The sequence below is a fragment of the Octopus sinensis genome, linkage group LG2, assembly GCF_006345805.1.
Source record: "Octopus sinensis linkage group LG2, ASM634580v1, whole genome shotgun sequence".
Taxonomy (NCBI): domain Eukaryota; kingdom Metazoa; phylum Mollusca; class Cephalopoda; order Octopoda; family Octopodidae; genus Octopus; species Octopus sinensis.
The window spans coordinates 182,308,345-182,329,533 of NC_042998.1; positions in this window are offsets into that span (position 1 = coordinate 182,308,345).

A 21,189-nucleotide genomic window follows, 5' to 3' on the forward strand; every position below is an offset into this window, starting at 1 on the left:
AAACACAGAGAGGACAAACAAAAACAGACAAACAGATTAAGTCGATTATATTTCGACCCCAGTGCGTAACTGGTACTTAATTTATCGACCCCGAAAGGATGAAAGGCAAAGTCGACCTCGGCGGAATTTGAACTCAGAACATAACGGCAGACGAAATACAGCTACGCATTTCGCCCGGCGTGTTAACGTTTCTGCCAGCTCGCCGCAAATACCATCTCCTCTCATTCATACATACGCACGCATTCTCTCTCTTTCTCTCTCTCTCACACATATTCACACCCTCTCTTCCTCTCTCTCACATGCACACACCCTCTCTCTTTCTTTCTCATATATTCGTACCCGCTTGCTACCATTGCGTTTTGGTACAATAAAAGTTAACTATATTTGTCAAGGACATGACGCAGAATCAGAGACGTGATATTAACTTTGGCCCTCAGATCAAAATATGAACGGCTCAACCAGATATGCTCCTCAGAATACAATTTATTTTCTATCATGTGAAATCGGCTCAGTCAAAAGTTGTACCAGCTTGTTTTCTAAATCGTGACCGCGATTTTATTTCCTGTGATTAACATGTCCTAGATATATAAATCTTAGGGTAGTCATGTCTTAGGTGTTTGATATTAACATACGGATGTTCGGGTGTAAAGCATTTGTCGTATTGAATGATATACTCAATGACATCTTTGGAATCTTTTTTCAACACATCCGCCCACTCGTGTCAATCTCTAATTCGTTTCACTTGATAAGAACAATAAAGGTGTTGTAGATGTGAACAAATTTACTCTGTAGGGCGAGTCAAATCTCATCTTTCCACATCAACTATTTTGTATCTGAAATCATAGCAGCACGGACGGGGAGAAACAAAACAAGAGACAGTTAATGCCTTCATTACCTGTAAACATTGTCAAGTTTTACTGCTTCCCTTCTTTGTCCTTCTCAAACGCTTATATTAATTTCTTACATAAGCATAGGTTAAGGAGAAGCGGAAGTGTGACCGTGAGACGTTCATAGATTTCTGAAAGGTATCAATGAAGTAAGAATTGTCGAATTGTTCTAATCAGAAATTGGAACCCCGTGTCTTTACCCCAAAACACTCACTAGATTTCGTGATTGTATACTAGAATATACATTCAGATTTCTACAAAATTTTAAGGTGTACTATATTTCGTTTGTAGGGTTAATTTAGCCTATCAAAAGGGACGAATGACCGAATTTTTGTAGATAAGCTAAGCTGAATCTTGTTACCAGAAAAGTAGTATATTGAGAGCTAACAGTGAAACTCACTAGCTGGTAATGAATGCGAGAATTTAAGCCGGCGAGCTGGCAGAATCGTTAGCACGCCGGGTGAAATGCTAAGCGGTATTTCGTCTGCCGTTACGTTCTGAGTTCAAATTCCACCGAGGTCGACTTTGCCTTTCACCCTTTCGGGGTCGATAAATTAAGTACCAGTTACGCACTGGGGTCGATGTAATAGTCTTAATCCTTTTGGTTGTCCCCTCTATGTTTAGGCTCTTGTGGGCAATAAAGAAATAGGAAGCTAGAAATCAAAGCTATGAGCAGCAATGCTAACTGTGGAAATAGCGAATACTACCATACTTAACTTACAGTACTGCGTTTACCTTCGCTGCCGAGTGACTAATCGTCAAAATCAGCGTTCTGCTGAAGGAGAGATTTTCATTTTCTGTTTAAATGTACGATAATGAAAGTTATAACCAATCCTATAAGTTCTTGGTATTAATCTTATCATAGGTGGTTGATTTGATGTGGCCATATCATTTCATCAAAAACGGAAGAATATAAAATTAAAGCTTCTTTAGTGTGACTTAAACTTCGAAACACAAACCACCAAATTTGTACTCTTTAAAACGTATGTTTTCTATCATCTACACCTATAGTTCGGATCAGTGGGATGCTTTTATCAGGTTACTCGATCTGTAGTCATATTTTTGGATAATGAAATCATATATTGCGCCTCTTTCGTGTAATCAACCGCAAACATTACGTAATTGTCACATGAAACGGGTAATTGCGTTACAAAAGGAGTGGTACCCATACAATTGTAATTTGTAAGAACGATGTGCTAAACATACATATAAACATACACACACACACGAACACACATACACACGCACACACTTATATATATATATATATAATATATATACACACACATATATGTCATTTAGAGATAGAAGTCCCCATGCAATTCATCAAATCCTAATGTACCTCACACCATATCATATCATATATATACATTCAGATATATATACGGCACCGTATAACAAAACCATTCGCACCGAAAGCACATACAAGTTTGTTTGCAAAAAAAACAAAAAACAACTACAAACTAATATAGTTCTTAAATTTGACAGAACAAGGAGGCTAATTCATTGGTGTAATGGTAACACAGTCGCGTTAGCAAAGGGATGTGGGTTCGAGTCCCACGCGGATGGGAAAGCCTTCTTTTTTCTGTCGAGGGCTTATATGCTCTATTATTAGGCTATTTTTCTTAGTCATTTCACGGTGATCGCTATAAGATTTAAGCTTAAATAAATACTGATATATATATATATATATATATATTATATTAAATTAGAGATAAAACCACTTTAGGCAAATCATGCATTGAAAAACTTAAGCCAATACATAAGATTAATTAATTTTATTATTTTAAATTATATCAAAATTATTAAAAAAAGATAATGAGTATAACACTACGATCGTTTCATGGCTGTCCTATATATATATATATATATATATATATATATATATATATATATATATATATATATATAATACAATTAAGATTCAGTTGAATTAGGTAATTAAATTGAGACACCTTGTTAGGTCTGAGTAACGTGCGTACTCAATAATATTAAGTGAATATCACATTAAGTGCATAAGAGCCGACCACATGATATTCTTGCAGTGTATGCAGCTAATAAGACCCAGCTGAGTGAAGAAATCCGCTCTTCGCTATTCAGACATGTACATTTTTATTAAAAATACTGTCTGTAATATTTACGGAGCGTAGATTCCAGGATAGGCGAATGAAATATATGTGAGTAACAAAAAGGTACAGGTGTCAATTCATTACGGCTGTTTCTAACGACTCCTTTAATTGATTTACGAGAACATTACATCATTGCAAAGATACCGTTATATGTGTGTGTGTGTGTGTGTGTATGTGTGTGTGTGTGTGTGTGTGTGTATGCCCTGGAGTAGTAGTTTAATTATTATCATCAAAAAGATGAAAATCAAAGTTGGTTTCGGATGGACTTTGATTCGTAGATCTGGAATATATATTGAAAGGCATTCGCCAACTATATATATATATATATATATATATTATAATATATAATATATATATATATATAGTTAATCCAAACATGAAAACACAAAGAGAAAACACAAACAACGCGAGGACGTAGAACAAATATAGTATTATTGGACGCTCATGAAGGAAGGGAAGAAGGAGGATTTAACGTTTCGAGCGGAGCCTTCGTCAGAAACATAGGAAAAGGAAAGATCCAGAGAAGGGAAGACGGAGGAAAAAAATCGCCAACGGTACGCACGCGGTAACACACACACACACACACACACACACACACACACACATATATATATATATATGTCAAAGACCAACTTTGATTTACATCTTTTTTATGACAATGATTAGACTACCATCCCAGGGTAGTGGTTTGGCGTAACTGTCAGAACGCCAAACGCAATATGCAATATCGTCGCGTTCTCATTTCAATCTCGCTAGTTCACTAGAGCCCTATCAATAGTAAGGTTATTATCGCAAGCATCGAATTCCCCATCCACCACAAACAAAAAAAAAGGAAAAGAAAAAAACTGCCTATGAAACTAATGAAGTCATAAAACTAATGTGGCGTGAGTGTATAATCGCCTTATTCATTCGGAGGGTGTGGTAAATTTTTTTTTTTATATAATGTAATATATTATAATATATTTATATGTGTGTGCATGTGCATGTGTATTCACGTATGTATGTGTGTGTGTCTGTATATATGTAAATGTATATTTATGTTATCTGTTATATATATATATATATATATATATATATATATATATATATATATATATATAGCATTATACATACGTAATATGTACATACATCTATACGTATATATAATATATATATATGCACATGTGGGCACAGGAGGTCACGAAAACATATATGTATGTATGTAAATATATATGTATACACACACACACACACACACACACCACACAACACACATATATGTGTGTTGTGTATAAAAATATGTACATATATATACGCGTACTAATCTATTTACATCTATATATATATATACCCATACATATATGTATATATATATATATATATATATAGATATATATATACTATATACATACATAAATACACATACATACACACATGTATATTGACACACCTATATATATGATATACTTACATACATAAGTACATATGTATATATACAGGTTTGATGATGCAAACAGGAAAATAGAACTAAAAAAAATGACCAAGAGTAAATACTGAAAGACCCCATACGTGTAGAATATTTATAAAACAGACATATTTGTAAACACAAATGCAGTAAATGCAGTAAGCATCATTCCATTGGCTATGCATTGTGCCATATTTATGGTCAGATATTCTTTAAGAATCAAAGAAGGAAGCATGTCGTAGTTAGACTTGATATAAAGATGGTTCAGCAATGTTTCAATAATGTTTAGAATGAGATATTAATTTCATAGTATAAATGATATTGAGATTTGATAAGCGGTAGATATTGAGATTTGATGAGTGTTAGATATTAACGAGGTTTGTACTTAGATATATGGATAATGATTTGCCTAATCTGATGCCATAATTTGCATACTGCTGTGACAGAGTTTTGACTAAAATTTAAACTTGCGATCATGCTGTATCGTGTGTTAGGTTGGTTGTCTCAGCAGATAACAATTTAAAAGTACAAATAAACAAATAAATGAATAAATGAAAGCTAAATCATAACCCGAGACAATGAGTTCGTCGTATTCGGGAGAATCAGAGGGATTGCAGTTTATGTCGTCACAAATCTACTTGATATACTTCTTGGCGTGTGGCTCTGAGTTAGTTCTGCCTTGTGTCGGCTCTCCAGCAATACGTTCTTAGCTCTCCAGCAAAACGTTCTTTGATGATATCTGACACTGGACGAAGGTTCCCATACAATCGCTCTCCAAATGACGTTTAAAGCCACTCTTAGCATGAGAGTGTATGCTCCGCCCAATCTTCTTTCCAGTTTTGAGGTAAAGGCTCCTACCTCAAAACTGAGCAGCCATACAACAGAGCATGCTGAGCAGTCATAGAATAGAACAGAGGTAACAATTGCTTGAAAGCACTTCCTTTTCATGTCTTGAAGTCTAGATTTCCACCTAGAGATAATTTGTTGAGGCAACCCAGGCTTTACCATTGCGTGTCTTTACATCGCTTTTGCAGCCAGAGATTTTATTACCTAGATAAATAAAATGAGTAGTACTATGTATGGATTCAAAGAATCGTACGACTATTACAGTACTCTCCTCTTATGGACTCAGCTATCAGCCCACGTAATAATCAGCTACAACGTAGTGTAACGTCAAGTACCTGTGTAAATGAAAATCCAAAACAATTCGAAGATAAAATTATTCAATAAGGAGTCTATGGAAGTATAAAGCTTAGAGGTATGTGAGTTGAAAATATTTTTTGACTTATTCAGCAAAGACTTATTCATTGGGTTACAGTCGTTTCGAAACCGTCTCCATATAGTATTGATTTCAGTACGCAACAAATTATGCGTACATGTATGCATTAATATGTTTGCTAACCTTGATGCTCCGGTGATCACATGAACAGCTTTCTTTATTTGTATTAATTTGTGAACATACAATTGTACTTGTCATACGATTCTTTGAATCCATATACAATACTACTCATTCTATTTATCTAGGTAGTAAAATCTCTATATATGAAAGCGATGTAAACAGACGCATTGGTAAAGCCTGTATAATGTTGATCGTACATATTAATGCAAATATTTTTTGCATGTAGAAATTAATACTATATGAAGAAGGCTGCCGAAACGACCGCAATCCTATGGAAGTCACTTGTTTATATATATATATAATATATATCGTTAGTAAGGGAAGATACACAAATAAGAAAGAAGAAAGCACAGAAGTGTGACGAAAGAACTCTGGCCGAAATACAATTAATGTAAAAAATAAAATAAAGCTGAAGCAAATTAACACCAAATATATAGTGCGTGTGTTTTTATTGGCTAAACTGGCAACATGACCATCCCTAAATACAACACACACACATACACACACACACACACACACACACACACACACACACACATATATATATATATATATATATATATACATATACATATGTATATATATACATATGTATACATATATATGTGTGTTGTGTATGTATGTATGTATGCATATATATATTTATACCAACATATATATATATAGATATATACATATATGTGTGTGTGTATGAATATGAATATATATGTATACATACATACATACATACATACATATATATATATATATATATATATATAGTATATATATATATATATTATATATATATATTCATATTTACACATACACACGCACACATATATATATACATGCATACACACACATATACATATAAATACTTATATGTGTGTGTGTGTATGTTATATATATGTATAAATACGCATATATCATATATGTATGTATATGTATGTATGTGTGTGTATATATATGTGTGAGTGAGTGAATGTCTGTATGTGTTTGTGTATATGTGTGTGCATGTGAAGGAGACCTATAAAAGTGCCATCTCTAAAAGATATCTGGGTCGTTCAGTGAAGAGGCGATGAGGTCTGGCAGATAATGTGGCTCTGTACACATTGGCACTAGCTGGATGCTGGCTTCGTTTTAGGTGCAATGTGTACGTAGGGGAACCGGCGATTGGGTTCAATTTGCAGATGTTGAATATATATAAAAATAGAAATGTACCTGGTACAATACTGAAGTCTCACTGGGGAGGTATAAGAAAATTGCCGAGAAACACGACAAATGCAATATGTATGAAATGTAATATATCTATGCATGTGTATGTATGTGTGTGCGTGTGTTTGTATATATGAATGTAAGTTTGTGTTTGTATGTATTCCCTAGGGATGAGTGAATGAATGAAAGGAGAAAGGAAGTAAGTAAGGAACAGAGAGAGAATGAGTAAAATGGTCATTTGATGGGTATATCGTTTGTAATTTTACGTGGGTACAGTCGCAGGGTTCAATTTATGCTCATATTTACTGAGATTGGAGATGCACTAAGTCGATCTCATTCAGTCATATTTGAATGCAAAATACTATGTTCGGCAATCCCAGAAAGGAAATAATCTGAAAGCATAAATAAACACATATTACTTTTATTAGGTTCAATAAACATTTATTGTAAGGAATGAATGAACTAACCGAACTTCCGTATATTACTGAGCAGGAGTTTCTAACACGTCCTGTTAGAAATAATCGTCACATCCCTTACTCATACTGTATTATTTTAAAAAGATGGCATTCAGTAATATGGTTTCATATTTGTGGAAAGAGTGGCCACGGCTGGAACACATTTTGTCATTAGACAGCACGATCATCCATTCAGAATAATCATCAAACCTCTACAATGAATATGTATTGTTATCCCAAGGAACATTAACAATCAAAAAATTTATAAAAGGATTCGCAATTTTATTTGTTCTGTACTTACCAGTATTGTTTCAATTACAGCATATGCATAACTGCAGCAGACCAGTATCTGAGACACCATACATATTAATCGATGTTAATCTCTGTAACCACAACATCTAATTACTTCAACACATCTAAACCTGAAAGTTATGCGTCTCACCGATTATTCAGTAGTGTGCAGATTAATTAGTTAAAGTAATGGTTTCAATTAAGCATATATCTACCTACCGTAAATTCTCGAGTATAATCCACATTTTTTCTCCAAAATTTAATGGTCAAAATCCCTAGTGCGTACTATATACGAGGTTAAAAATGAAAATTATTTTCTAAGCAATATCCGAGTCTATTTGCTGTCCGGCAATGTTTATTCAGACGCATTTTGTGATGTCGGGCGCGAAAATACATTAAACTAAACCTGAAAGCAATGAAGTCATAGAAGAATCATCCATAACTTGCAATAAACATTTATTAAACGTTATTACTGTTATTTCTTTATTTTCTGCAAACAAAATGCACAAAAAAGCTACACGTTTGCATTATGTTATATATGCAATAATAATAAAGGACGTTACCGTATACATTTTTACAAACCAAGGACGTTATATAGACCTCCTTGACTCAAGTTAGAGAAGGGGTGCGTATTATACACAAGGTTTTGGTTTTTCAGAGTTACTGCCCCCTAAAAATCCTCTGCGTATTATACTCAAGGGGGACTATACTCGAGGATTTACTGTATATCAATTCATTTCTGTTGATGCATGCAGTTGATTACACATGTAGAGATGAGATATCAGTGCGTATATCTTTAGTTCCAATCCAATCCCATCCATGAGTTTTGTCTTTCCTGTACAAGACACCTTATTGAACATTACAAATTCATTAAGTTTCTGAAAATCTATTATCATTTATCTTTTCTTTGTTTCAGTCATTAAAATTTTTAATTGAATGAATCAACCTCAGCACTTTTTCTAAAGTCTGATACATATTCTATTTTTGTCGAACCGCTAAGTTACGGGGACATAAACGCACCAACACCGGTTCTCAAACGGTGGTTGGGGACAAACACTTTGATGGGTTAATGAAATAAATAGATGCTTCCCAACCAAATGGTTCTGGGTTCGGTCCACTGCTTGGCACCTTGGGTGAGTGTCTTCTACTATAGTCTTGGGCCAACCAATGCCTTGTGAGTTGATTTGGAAGACGGAAACTGAAAGAAGCAAGAAGCTTGTATATATATATATATATAATATATATATATATATGTGTGTGTGTGTGTGTGTTTATGTGTATGTGTGTGTGTATGTGTGTGCTTGTGCATGTGTGTAACTGTGTCTGTATTTGTTTCCCGCCACCGCTTTACAATCGGTGTCGGTGTGTTTACGTCCCCGTTACTATAGCTCTTCGGCAAGAGACCGATAGAACAAGTCTTTGGCTTTAAAAAATAAGTACTGGGGTCGATTCGTTTGACTAAAATTCTTCAGGGCGATGCTCCAGCATGGCTGCAGTCTAATGACTGGAATCAGTTAAAGATATAAGATGTACAGTGAAAGAGAGCGAGAAAGAGAAACGAGGAGAGTCATAGAGAGAGAAAGAAACGGAGGTAGAGAGTGAGAAAGAATTTGTGAAAAGGGAAAGCGAATGAGAGAGAGGTGGGGGAGGTGGGGGTATTCTGACAGAAAGGAGAGAGAATGGGAGAGAATGAAGTTGCTTACCTTGTTTAACAAGTGAAGAGATGCCCCCACCACCACCACCACCACCAATCCACGAAAAAAAAAAAAGGAAACGTGGGGAAAATCAACAACAAGTATAAATGCAAGATTGACAAAACGTCTTATAAGTCGGTGTGAAAATGTAATTCAAAACGGTAAAATAGTTTAAAAAGAAACTGTCAATCTGTTTTTCAGTCTATATCAGGCTCTCCCTCTCTCTTTCTCTTTCTCTTTCTTTTTCTCCTCTCCCCCTCTCTCACTGTGTTTTATTACTCACATATATACTCACCAATACATCCTCCCCGTCAGACACACAGACATCTTATTTTATACAGACATGCACTAAAACATACGCATAAATGTATAACTTATATTTGAATATATGTGTGTGCTTGTGTCTGTGCATACATGCATATATGTATGTGTATGTATATGTACGTAGTGTTATATACATCGTTGTATCAAATAAAAACTGAAATTGCAAAAAAAAAAGAAAAACCGAAAAAAATAAAAATAAAAATAAACAATAACAGCAAAAATAAAATAAAATAAAATAAAATAAAGGTATTCGGCGATAATATTTCATGATAGCAACTTCGCCCTGACAAACAACACTATGTGGATATATAGGCTTTTCTTTATGTTTGATCAACTACCACATGGAGTGTTGTTCAGGTGGGATGTCTGAGCGTGAGATCTTAAAAAAACAAACGCAAAAACACGGTGCGAGCGTGTGGTAGAGTAGGAGAAACCTGCGTATGCGTAACTGGAATATTGAAGTTTGTAGCCGTTTTTGCTGTCAATCGCGTTTGGTGTTTTGATATATTTGCAGCCATTCTTGTGGTTTTTGTAGTAACTATTGTTGATGTAGTAGTAGCAGTAGCAGTAATAATAGTAGTTATAATTGTTGGTGTTGTTTTTGTCACTGTTACTCATTTACTCCTTTACTTGTTTCAGTCATTTGACTGTGGTTATGCTGGATCACGGCCTTTAGTCGAACAAATCGACCCCAGGACTTATTCTTTGTAAACCTAGTACTTATTCTATCGGTCTCTTTTGCCGAACTGCTAAGTTACGGGGACGTAAACACACCAGCATCGGTTGTCAAACATATACACACACATATACTTATATACATATATAGGACGGGCTTCTTTCAGTTTCCGTCTGCCAAATCCACTCAAAAGGCTTTGGTCGGCCCGAGGCTATAGTAGAAGACACTTGTGGTTCGTAAGCAAGCTACTTACCACACAGTAAATAAATATAACCATAGTATACCTGTTTGCCAAAGCACTGCTTTAATGCCATTTAGATTGTTATATCGCCATTTAAACTAAATCGGAACAACTTGTTAAAAGAAGTTGAAGAAACACGTATCAACGTTCAACCTGCCAAAAAATTGCCCTAAAATCGGTCTTACATTATTTAAAAAAAAAAGGACTTGAAGGTCACAATTGATTGAATGTATTTGCTCCAGAGTTAAACTAGAACTTAACAAAAAGAGAACAAAACAAAACAAAACACTAGATCAATGAAAAAGTTTCTAAGCGATCGCTAAACTTGCTAAAAGAAGCATCGAAATCTGTCTGAAATCATACTTTACCGTCTTAAAAATCGAAGACATATTGGATCATATAGTCCTAAATACATATTGTGCTTGAACCACAGATGAATTGGTCGCGACTGGAACACTTTGATGGCAGTTTGCTCGTTAGACCAAAACTGTGTATAAATGAAAGAAATGTAAACGATTATCGGTCATTTTTATGAATGTCGTTGTTGTAGTGGATAGTGGTTACTTTTATACTATAAGCTATTGGAGAAGACTTGTCAGAAAGAGCGAGGTCATGGAACCAGTTGATGTCCGTATGTAGCGCACTATTTATATTATAAATAGGCTCAGACTAGTGGTATTCAAGAATCATTAGGCGGCGAGCTGGCAGAAACTTTTGCACGTCGGGCGAAATGCTTAGCGGTATTTCGTCTGTCGTTACGTTGTGAGTTCAAATTCCGCCGAGGTCGATTTTGCCTTTCATCCTTTCGGGGTCGATTAAATAAGTACCAGTTACGCACTGGGGTCGATATAATCGACTTAATACGTTTGTTTGTCCTTGTTTGTCCCCTCTGTGTTTAGCCCCTTGTGGGTAGTAAAGAAATAGGTTTTCAAGAATCGTTAAAACAACGCACAAAATTAATTTTGATATATCGGGACGTCATTTTACGTTTTACGTTCAAACCTCGACCACGTCGGGTCTACGTTGCTGTTAAACTTTTACGAGGTCAATAAAATAAAGTACTAGTTATGTTCTTTTTAGGGGCCAATGTAATCAGCTATAAAAGCGGAGAGCTAGCAGAATCATTAGCACGCCGGTCAAAATTCTTAGCGGCATATCGTCCGTCTTTTTGTTCTGAGTTCAAATTCCACCGAGATCGACTTTGCCTTTCATTCTTTCGAGGTCGATAAAATAAGAACCCAGTTGAAAACTGGGGCCTATGTAATCGACTTACTTCTTCCCCTTGTGCCAAAATTTGAAATCAATATAATCGACTATACTTTCCCTAAATATGTGAATGTTTGAAATCAACATAATACACACTCTCTTTTATTCCTTGAGTTCAAATCCAGGCGGTGCTGACTTTACCTTTCGACTCGTTAATACACCGCGTCAGTTTAACCAGCTATAGTCTTTTCCTTAGTGTGTGGTCCTGTGCCGAAATGAAGAAACTATATTGATTTCAAATTTTGGCACAAAGCCAACGATTTTGTGGGAGGCGTAAGTTGATTATATCGATCTGTGTTCAACTGGTATTTATTTTGTCGACTTCGATGGAATATGAACACAGAACGTAAATGTAGACAAAATACCGCTAAACCATTTGCCCGGCGTGTTGATTTTCTGCCAGCTTATCGCCTTAAATGAGGAACCTGTATTATAGATAAATGAGGTGACAGGTCACAGAGTTTATCATCTTGGAGTTTATCTATAACCAAGTCAACCTGGCAAGTTGGATTTGAATTCAGAGCTGCAATCTCATCTCAGCAATAATATGTTCAGCAACATAACCTGCTTCATAACTCCTTGTATCCATCTGAGTCGAATATATTGGCTGTTGCACTGTAGTTCTGAATCCATAAACTTATGGATTCAAAACAGTTTTATATACATGTCAAACCATCCAGAACTTTTTGCAAATGTTTCTTTAGTTTCCCCTTCCTGTTTTCTTTCCTCTTATACATAGTTCGTTTTGACCATCATTTGGCTTGCAGAAATGCACTTTTGATTGTAAACTTCGGCCTAAATTGCCAAATAACGTCCCAGTTCAGTTACTGCGGTACTCATTTTTTTTTCAAATATATAATACTGTGCCAAGAACTTTCTTTCTGTTCTACTACTACTACTACTACTACTACAGATGCGGCTACTGCTACTACTGCTACTACTACTACTACTACTACTACTACTACTACAGATGCGGCTACTGCTACTACTACTACTACTACTACTACTACTACTACTACTACTACTACTACTACAGATGCGGCTACTGCTACTACTACTACTACTACTACTACTACTACTACTACTACTACTACTACTACTACTACAGATGCGGCTACTGCTACTACTACTACTACTACTACTATACTACTACTACTACTACTACTACCACCACTACTACTACTACTACTACTACTACTACTACTACTACTACTACTACTACTACTACTACTACAGATGCGGCTACTGCTAATACTACTACTGCTACTGCTGCTGCTGAGTGCAGAGTTCTTGTGCTGAGCATCTGGTGATGTTGGGAGGCGTATGAACAAAAATACAATTTGTAGTTATCACTAACAACTTTCAAGACGTTAAATATGCTTCATTGGGAGGTAAAGCGGTAAAAAAGAGTAAAAAACAACTAAAATAGAAAGCTACAGGGCGGGTTTGCCGGCTCTTTTGTGAATGGGTGGTAGCAATTAGTTTAGAAGGTTGATGGTATAAATTGCCACCGAGAGCGGAGGCGGGAAGAAAGAAGATCCATGAAAATGGAAAAGAGGGTGATTGCACAGAAAGTTAAGCGTTAGGGTGGGAGCAAAAGTAATGGAGTTTAAAGTGAAGTCAACCGAAAAGTATGTGCTGATAGATGTTTGAGGTGAAAAGTACAAGAGAATGCGCAGTATCATAAGGTTGAGCACCTCTGATAGGAATTGGAAAGACGGAAGAAGATAAGGAAGTAGGCAAAGAGAAAAAGAAATGAAAAAAGAAATAAGGAAATATATGCAGAAGAGAGAGAGAGAGAGAGATTCAGTAGGAAGAAAAAAGGTAGTAAGTGTGTGTGTTTGTGTGTATGTGTGGGGGTTGTTTGTGTGTGTGTGTATTTGTGTGTGTGTGTGTGTGTTTGTGTGTGTGTGCGTGTGTGTGCGTGCGTGTGTGTGCGTGCGTGTGTGTGTGTGTGTGTTAGTGTGTTGTGTGTGTGTGTGTGTGTGTGTGTGCCTAAAATGGGAAGTGATAAAAATGATTTGTGCAAACAATGGAAGGAGAAATTGACTGAGAAAGTAGAAATTGTGTGGAAAGCAAAAAGAAAAAAAAGAAAGGAAGAATGGAAAAAAGAGAAAAAGAAAGATAGTAGCTGATTCTAACATAGGTGGATGTACCTCTTAGGCCGCATAGAGATTAAATGTCCATTGCTAATTCAGAGGAGCAAAAAACGCTGTAGTAAGCCCAAGAAGAAACAGAGAACATCTGTGCACCAGTGGTTGAAGAAAAATAGGGGTGAGGGAATCTTTGCCCATCGATCGTATGACCTTATTTTGGCTGTGCATGGAGCAGCAGCGACGTCCAAGATATCGGAAGTTAGAAGTAAATGATTACAGCTAAAGTATTTTTTGGCTTTCAAGTAACCGAGACTCGTGAGGTTGCCTTGCAAGTTAAAAGACTACAGGGAACCAGTATTGTAAAGTCAAATCAATCAAACTAAACAAATAATAAATAGTTGTTTTGTTTTTGTTATGCTTGTTCCTTCTCGAGCCATGCCTGGCTCATAAGGGCCGGTTTCCCGGTTTCCGTGGCGTATAGGTTCCCCACCTGGACGGGACGCCGGTCCGTCGCAGGTGAGCTGCAAGATGCAGGAGGAAAGAGTGAGAGAAAGTTGTGGCGAAGGAGTCAGCAGAAATTCGCCATTACCGTCTGCCGGAGCCGCGTGGAGCTTAGGTGTTTCGCTCATAAACACACACATCGCCCAGTTTGAGATTCGAACCCGCGATTCCCCGACCGCGAATCCGCTGCTCTAACCATTAGGCCATGTGCCTCCACATTTGCAAATTAAAAAACTACAGGGAACCAGTATTGTAAAGTCAAATCAATCAAACTAAACAAATAATAAATAGTATAAGCCTTCTCCCAGAGAGCGACCGATACCTTGACAGTTTGCCTTGCTCAGCTTGACGAGCAGCGGAGCCTGGGATGGTGACCGAACACGACAAATTGCTGTTGGGGAATTTGAAACACTACGTGACATCCCAGATGAGGAGCCTACCGCCATGGAACGGGAAAATTGTCATAGCACCAGGCCTTTTTACTGTCACCTCGGTCTAGCCGTGCAGGCTCGAGCTAGGAAGGAAAGCCTGCGACGTTTAGACCGTACTTTATAACTTCGTTAAGGGCGGCATGGCGTGGAAGGCGGCCAACACTATAACGGCATGACAATGGCTGGAGGCCGAGCAAAGACCATCAGTGATTGTGAGACCTGCTTAACGTTTGAAACAGCAGAAACGTCTAGATGTTCATATGCAGAGTTCATACGCAGAGAGATAACAGAACAAACTCTTTCTCTAATATGTGTAGCAAATACATATGTTGTTTAAAGCACAAGAGGTAAAAATGTCCCCATTGAAATATGGTTTAGAGCTCTCTGCTAATGGTAAGTGTGCATGAACATGTACATTTCGGGTGTGAAATGTTAGGTTGCATACAAAAGATTAAGGAATGAGGAGGAGTCTGATCGTTTGCACAAGAGTACGTGGTATTTACTCAATCATATATAGTTCTTTATGTGAATAATATAACATCCATAATAGGCGTGCATATATGTATATGTAATAATACTCTTTCACCACAACTTTCTCTCGCTCTTTCTTCCTGTTTCTGTTGTCCCTGCATTTCAAAGGGCCAACCTTGTCACACACTGTGTCACGTTGAATCTCCCCGAGACCTACGTTAAGGGTACACATATCTGTAGTGCTCAGCCATTTGCAGGTTAATTTCCCGAGTAGGCTGTTCCGTTGATCGGAGTGCCACATATATGTATTTAACATGTTTCTTTACACTCGGGCATTGAAAGTCTGCACTAAATCATAGTCCATAACTACTAATAATTTGTTTTTATATTCTTTTGTACTCTAGGAAGAAGGCCAGTCGATTAGATCGATCCCAGTACGCAACTGGTACTTAATTTATCGATCCCGAAAGGATGAAAGGTAAAGTCGACCTCGGCGGAATTTGAACTCAGAACATAGACACGAAATACCGCTTAGCATTTCGCCCGGCGTGCTAACGTTTCTTATTTCTTTACTGCCCCCACAAGGGGCTAAACATAGAGGGGAGAAACAAGGACAGACAAAAGGATTAAGTTGATCATATCGATTTGTTCGACTAAGCCCTTCAAGCAGGTGCCCCAGCATGGTCACAACCTCTAACTGAAACAAATAAATAATGAAGGCTAAACACTAAATGTAAAACTATTTCTCTTTCAAGTGCTGAGTTTTATTTATTGGAATGAAAATTAGAAGTTGTGGCGTCTCTGCCACAACTAATATATTAGGCATTAATATAGTGTAGGTACAGGGGATATGCTTTAGAGGAAACTGCGAACAATGTTCGTTTACAATTTACCACTATATCATCCACCCACCAAAGAAATTACACAATATTAGAAAATGAAAGGCTGTCTATAGAAGATACGGGGCAGGGGTTTGTCAAGGAAGCAGTAGAAACACATAGGAACATTTAGAAATACCATTGAAAGCACTAACTTTATTCTTTCTCTCATCCATCATTTGACAATAAAGACGTTGTGTTCCGCCCCACTTTAGAGCTAAGTCTTAACAACAAATGTTAAAGACTCGTGAAGGAACGAATATATGAGAAGGTGCTTTTAATTTTTTTTTTTTTTTTTTTATCTCAGAGAGGTAAAATGTATTCTATAGAATAGTAGATTAAGAGAATGACTTCAAAGTAACTTGATAACATTTACTCCGTATTTCTGGGAGGATGTTTCATCTTTGTTTTCTCAAAATTTGACACTTTTCATTTCCCGTTGCTTTGAGACACATTGTAAGTTTCTCACACATTTGACGCCTGCTTCCCCACCCAGTTTGTTTTACTGTTTGAAAGTGATCTTTAGTTTCCACCCATAAGACACCTGTTTCTATGATTTTTCAATGATTTGATACAAAACTTTTCAGGTATCAACAAAAAACAACGCCCGTTTACACCATTTCTCACTGATTTTATTATCTTATGTTTTTTCGTTCTTATATATATTTTTCTAAGAAACTCACAAGTTTACTGAATGCTCTGAAGTGTTTCTTTCTCTTATATGTCTTGTAATTTTATGTATCAAATCTATTTGACATTTTGTTAAACTCCTTTTTCTTGTGATATACTTCTAAACTTCGACCAAAGTTTCCTTTTCATTGACAGACTGTGGAGATCATTTTCGCATTTTGTCTCTTCTGATCAATTCAGCTTATATCTTTTGTAAAGCATCTGGTAAACAAGCATTTTAATATCTTAATAACGGTTCATTATACGATAAAATCGGCACGCATATATGACTTTCCTAACCTTGGTTTAGTTGAAAGGCTAGTAAATGTTTCTATGAAAAAAGAAAAAGGAAACTTTTAAAGGTGAATGTGTGCGATGACCATCACTATATATCTAGTCGGCAGAATAGAAGGGTCAGAAAAATCCTTTGCAGTATTTCTCCTGGCTTTTTACATCCTGAGTTCAAATACGCCCAAGGTGAATTTTTTTCTACATCTTTCAGGAGTCGATAAAATAATGCACAAGTCGAGTACTAGAATTGAATTAATCAATTAAACCCCCTCTCCTATCAAGTTTCAGGCCTTGCACATACGTTAGAAACAATTATTAAAATAGACAGCTTGTATGTGATGGACTATCTAAGAGAACATCGGGTAAAAATGTCATAATATTGCTATAAGGCGGCGAGCTGGTAGAGCTGTTAAGCACGCCGGGCGAAATGCTTAGAGGTATTTCGTCTGCCGTTACGTTCTGAGTTCGAATTCCGCCGAGGTCGACTTTACCTTTCATCCTTCCGGGGTCGATAAATTAAGTACCAGTTACGCACTGGGGTCGATGCAATCGACTTAATACCTATGTCTGTCCTTGTTTGTCCCCTCTGTGTTTAGCCCCTTGTGGGTAGTAAAGAAATAGGTATTTCGTCTGCCGTTACGTTCTGAGTTCGAATTCCGCCGACGTCGATTTTACCTTTCATCCTTCCGGGGCCGATTAAACAAGTACCAGTTACGTACTGGGTTCGATGTAATCGACTTAATCCGTTTGTCTGTCCTTGTTTATCCCCTGTATTTTTAGCCCCCTGTGGGCAATAAAGAAATAAATATTGCTATTTTTCAAACCCATATTTTGATATGTTTCCTTCACTAACTTTCCCTTCTCTTCTTTCTTCGTATTTTTTATTATTATTATTATTTAAAAGAATACCCAAACGTTTCTGCGGCATCTGTGACGCCGCTTTCGAATTCATCAGTCCCCAAAACACTTCACTCGTTAGTTTTTCAATTACATTTACTTCGCTGCTCACAGTCCATCTTTCATTGATCTAACACTGACATAGGACTCCATAATTTCGGTAACTGCAATAACTTCTTTAAGTCTATTATACTGTTCCGTCAACAAATGTTGTTGTTCTCTATCATCTCTTACTCTCTTACTCTCTTTACTCTTTTACTTGTTTCAGTCAGTTGACTGCGGCCATGCTGGAGCACCGCCTTTAGTCGAGCAACTCGACCCCGGGACTTATTCTTTTTGTAAGCCCAGTACCTATTCTATCGGTCTCTTTTGCCGAACCGCTAAGTTACGGGGACATAAACACACCAGCATCGGTTGTCAAGCAATGCTAGGGGACAAACACAGACACACAAACGTACACACACATATATATATATATATATACATACATATATACGACGGGCTTCTTTCAGTTTCTGTCTACCAAATCCACTCACAAGGCTTTGGTCGGCCCGAGGCTATAGTAGAAGACACTCGCCCAAGGTGCCACGCAGTGGGACTGAACCCGGAACCATGTGGTTGGTAGGCAAGCTACTTACCACACAGCCAAAGTCTTTTCACAATACTTTTATCGAGATACACAGCACCAATCTGCTTGGAATATATTCAGAAATATAACGTAAATAGTTAGTTTACATATATTTTACAAATGATTGCTTCTGCATATTACCTTTACTATGTGTTTAATGTCGCGTATTTGGACAGCTAACTCTGCATACATATTTCTTCACACAAAAACTTATATGTTTAAAAAAAAATGATTTACATATACACATGTATCAAGAGAGACACGCACACCGAAGGATACAGAAAGCTGATTGTAATGCATCCAGTGAGGTACATATGTATCGTTACCGAGCGTAAATGCATACATACATATATGCATACACACATACATACGTACATCAATACACATACACACACACACACACACACACACCACACACACATATATATATATATATATATATATATATATATATACATATATACATACGTATGTACACACAAAGACACACATATATGTATGCATCTGTATATAGGTATACATATATATGGACACACACACACACACATACATAAGTACATACATCCACTCCCAAGAAGCCCACCAAATTATGCTTTATTAATTAAAGGTCAAATACAAGATACTTGAACGTAAGAAACGCTTCATTCGTATATCAAAATCTGAACAGAGAGATAATTAAAATGTTTCTGTGTATCTACTCTTTATATTATTCTCTATAATTGATGCAACATGTAATGATGTGTGTGTGTGTGAGTGTATGTGTGTGTGTGAGTGCGCAAGCGCAGGCACGTGTGTATTAAAAAGGCTAGATCGATACAATTGTGGTTGAGCGATTTGTAATTTCCTTTTTCAAAGGGCACAGGATATAGTGATTGTAATTGGCAGCATTATCTACATTTTATCAATTCTAGCTGAATACGAGACGAGGTCAACCCAATCAGGACTTGAATGTAGAACACCTTGGTTCTGATGAAGAAAGCATGAGACATCTTATTTTCTGCATTCCTGTTTGTGCTATCCCCCTTTAATGAACCTCGATCCCTTACTATAGACATCAAGGAGAGACTTTGATAAATGACCATAGCAACACGTTTCATTTTGGTTGAGATGAAGAATTTACTAGAAAAATCAAAATCAAATAGAAAAATCATCAGAAAAGCAACACCACAAAGATAAAATTACTCGGAAACATTGCAATATGCTTCTTTGTTGCAGTAATTAATGATAGAATCTGTTTCATAGGTATGAAAACTTAGGAGGAGGAAAGAAGTTAATTACACTGTGAAGAACTACAGTGATACATTAACTTCCCTGAACGCCAGAAATGAATGTAGAAATAAGAACGGAATAAAACACTGTATATCACTAACTATTTGTTACCAATAATATGTATGTATTGCCTAGGATCGCGGTTTCGATTCCCAGACCGGGCGTTGTGTGTGTTTATTGAGCGAAAACACCTAAAAGCTCCACGAGACTCCGGCAGGGGGTGGTGATCCCTGCTGTACTCTTTCACCACTCTTTCTCCCACTCTTTCTTCTGTTGGCCTGCTCGCTTAGCCAGCGGGGTGGCGTCATTCGAAGGCTAAAACAATGCGAACGCATTGTGACCATCGATGTGTAACAACATCTGATGGTCTGGTCGGTCACGTGATCACGTGATATATATATATATATATATATATATATATATATATATATATATATATATATAGGGGAGAATTCACGAAAAAAACAAAAGACGAAGACGGGTGTGTAAACAACAAACATGTATTAGTTTAACGCTCGGGAATTGAAAAAGTATTTTACGTTTCGAGCCTACGCTCTTCCACAGAAAGGAACACAGAAAGAAGCAAGGAGAGAAAAAAATGTGTGTAGTGGCTACCGATCTATCATAGCACGCTGAGCAAAATGCTTAGCAGCATTTCGTCCGCCTTTACATCCAAAGTTCAAATTCCGTCGAGGTTGTCTTTGCCTTTCATCCTTTTGGGGTTGATAAATTAAGTACCAGATTAGCACAGGGATCGACATAATCGACTTAACTCCTCTTCGAAATTGCTGGCCTTGTGCCAAAATTTGAAACTAATATGTGTTTTTTCCTCTCCTTGTTTCTCTCCTTGTTTTTTTCTGTGTATCTTTCTGTAGAAGAGCGTAGGATCGAACCATAAAAGACTTTTTCTATTCTTGAGCGCTATACTAATACATCTGTTTGTACACCACCTGCCTTCGTCTTTTGTTTATTTTCGTAAACTTTCCTTATATATATATATATATAATATATATATATATACATACATGCGCATATTCTCTCACTCTCTCTTTCAC